Below are 3,221 nucleotides of genomic sequence, written 5' to 3'. Positions count from 1 at the left end.
CAAAATCTAGAGGTGGGATGGGTTTTAAAAACTTGCATGCTTTTAATTTGGCTCTCCTAGCAAAACTGGGTTGGCGTTTACTCACTAATGAAGTTTCCCTTCTCCACAAAATGTTTAAAGCTCTGTATTTCCCAAAGTGTTCTTTGTTTGACTCTAAAATTGGGTTTAATCCCTTGTGTGTTTGGAAAGGTATTCATAGTGCTCTTTATTTGTTAAAATCTAGATGCTTGTGGAGAGTGGGAAATGGGGCTCAAATAAGGGTTTTTCAAGACTCTTGGATTCCTGGAATCCAACAGGAAGATTTTCAAGGAGTAAACCAAATTCCTAGCCAAGAAAATCTGAGAGTTCATGATTTATTGAATCCTGATACGGGTTGGTGGAATGTAGAAGTATTAAGAGCTCTCTTCAATCCAAGGGTTGTGTCTCAGATTTTGAAGCTTAATGTCTATTCTAATCATGATGATTCTTGGTACTAGGCTACTGAAAAGAATGGGAATATTCTGTTTGTCGTGGATATAAAGTGCTTCAGCATGCTATTTATCATAGAGAAGGTGAAGGATCTCGAGCTCAGCAGTTTGCTTCATTTTGGAAATGTCTATGGTAGCTGAAAATCCCGATGAAGATGAAGATATTTGCTTGGAGGGTATGTCAAGAAAATTTTCCAACTTACTAAAATTTGATAAGGAAAAAAATTCTGATGGGGGATGTATGTGTTTTCCATCATAACAAAAGAGAGGATGCTACACATGCTTTGTTTTATTGTTCAGCTGTTAATACTTTATGCCTCCAGTTTTTTCCATTGTTGAGGGAGTTTGGACATGAAAGGTCCTTTTGGGAGTTAGCATTGGAAGTGAAGGAAAAGGGTAATGAGGAAGATTTTATGACTTTTATTGCTATTACTTGGGAGTTGTGGTATAGAAGAAACAAATTTATTTATGAGAATGTTGTTCTTCAAGTTTCTTTTGTGATTTCTATAGCTTTATCTATGCAATCTGAATTTAAAAAAGTGCAAGTTTTTGATTGTTTTAGCCAGGAAGCTCCAAGTGTGTTAAGTTGGCATCCTCCTCTTGATGGTGTTATGAAAATGCATGTGGATGGTGCTACTTTTGGTGAAATAGACAAGGCAAGCATCGGAGTGGTTTTAGGAAACCATGAGGGTAATGTTGTTGTGGCTTGTAGTAAGCTAGAATACACTGTCTCTTCCTTAGAATTTTTAGAAGTTATGTCAATGTTAAGAGGATTACAGATTTGCTCTCAATTGGGAATTTTCAAGCTTATAGGGGAAACCAATTGTCTTCTCCTAGTGAAAACTTTTAATTCTTTTTTCGATTTTTTAACTCATTTTGCTTATATTTTTTATGATATTAAAATATTGATTCAGAACTTTCAGGAGTTGACTTTTTTGCATGTTGATAGGCAAGGAAACAAAGTTGCTCATATTTTAAGATATGGGTGGCATGTAGAGGATATTGTTATGTGGTGGGATTTTGTCCCTTTTTTGTTTCTCAAGCAGTTTGGCTTGATAGGCAATTTCTTGTAAGGACTTTATTTAATAAAATTTGGTTATAAAAAAAGTATTAAAAAAACAAAGAGATAATATGATGTACACACAATATATGTTTATGGCTTGGATTTTCTCTCTACTGTTTATGATCCTTGCTATTTTCACATGGGTTTGAAGGGACGTGTTCTTGTACATATTGTCCCTGCTATTTGCGCTCGTAGTTGTTTTTCTATAATTATTTTAACATCCTTCTGCTATAAGACAATTTTAATTGATCTTCTCATAATCTCACTTATATTCTCCATTGCTTTAGGGTGGGGCGGAATTAGTGTTTTTTTTGTTAAGAGAATATCTTCCCATCAGTTGAACCGATTTCCTCCAAATAATAGCCTCCAACGGAGGCCTGCCATGTAGACACTACATTTCTTAAATTATGTGTCCGTACCATAGAGGATGAATTTTTTTTTCCATTCACGTCTCTCTCTCTCTCTCTCTCTACACATTTTTTTTATCCAAATCCTTGATGGGTTTTCCTTTGGAAAGTGAAGAGAGGCTCAAAGAAATGGTTGCGAGGGAGAGAGAGCATTTGCCTAGATCATAATTTAACTCAAAATAGCTCTAACTCTTGAGAATTTTTCTTTTTCTTGAGTTTATAATGCTTTTTTAACTGGTTTTTGGCTTTAACGCCATTTTTATGGCTTGCACAAGAGCTTTTTTTTTTTTTTTCCTGCGTAATTAAACAATGTGTAAAGATTGTTTAAAGGATAAATTATTATTATTATTATTATTTGGTAGGGTTTAGAAAATAAGGATAACAAAGGTGATGTGGGGAAGATGATTGTTGAAAATTTCAATGGTTCAAATGAAATACAATTGCCCACCTTCCCTAGATGGATCTTGCAGGGAACTCTTTCAGAAATAGAGTGCACTAGTCACAGCACTACGCTAATACACACAAATCCCTGCTCTACTCTGGTTAGCAATAGTATCTAGGATTTCCTTTAAAAAATTGATCAAATCAACAAAAACTATCAGCAACCAAAGAAAATGAAAAGAAGAAGAGAGATACCAAAGAAAAGAAAGAGGAGAGAAACAAAAGCTACTGGCTTCAGTCTCTCTGGGAGGAGCAGTAGTGAGTTTTTTTAATTTTAAGGATTGTAAAGATTGGTTGTAACTCAAGTGTCAGAGGGTTGCATATATTACACTAAGATAAGTGCTAGTGGATAGTCTGGTCTGGAGCTTGTCTAGTGTGCCAGTTTGGTTTGGAGCTCCTCTGCCGGTGTGAAGGTCATACGGCGAGTGGCAGTGGGGTGGGTGCAAATGTTTGGTCTGTCAAAATGGGTCACTCTTTTCGGAATAGACTAATATACACATGTCCAAGACTCTAAGCTTGTTTTACTTTTCTTATCCTATGATGTGGTGAATGCGTCTTTTATGAGCAATGCTAATGTGTTAGCTGTTTATTAGATGCCGTTAAATGCACAAGATTGGAGTTACCATTCCAAAGAGGAACTGTTTTGTCAAAGGCGAACCGATATAAATGCTTTTGTAGTATTCCCTTTAAATGAGTACACGTGCATTTCCAAAGATCTATTTAAAGACTTGAAGTAAAAAATCAGTATTGTAATCATTCAAAATAGATTAAATAATAAAAAAAAGTGAACATAGTTCTACAAATTCATCATAAAAGCACAAATAAATGATAAAAGCTAAGAAA

General features: G+C 35.1%; 1 non-coding gene across 1 annotated transcript; it reads right to left on the bottom strand.

Moving 5' to 3' along the window:
* Positions 1 to 2,325: 2,325 nt before the first annotated feature.
* On the bottom strand, positions 2,326 to 2,473 carry LOC122280265. Its single transcript, XR_006229846.1, has one exon. It is a non-coding gene; the product is annotated as a small nucleolar RNA snoR135 (small nucleolar RNA).
* Between the last annotated feature and the right edge of the window lie 748 nt (positions 2,474 to 3,221).

The sequence above is a fragment of the Carya illinoinensis genome, chromosome 10, assembly GCF_018687715.1.
Source record: "Carya illinoinensis cultivar Pawnee chromosome 10, C.illinoinensisPawnee_v1, whole genome shotgun sequence".
Classification (NCBI taxonomy): Eukaryota; Viridiplantae; Streptophyta; class Magnoliopsida; order Fagales; family Juglandaceae; genus Carya; species Carya illinoinensis.
This window is presented reverse-complemented; position numbering and strand designations above follow the sequence as displayed.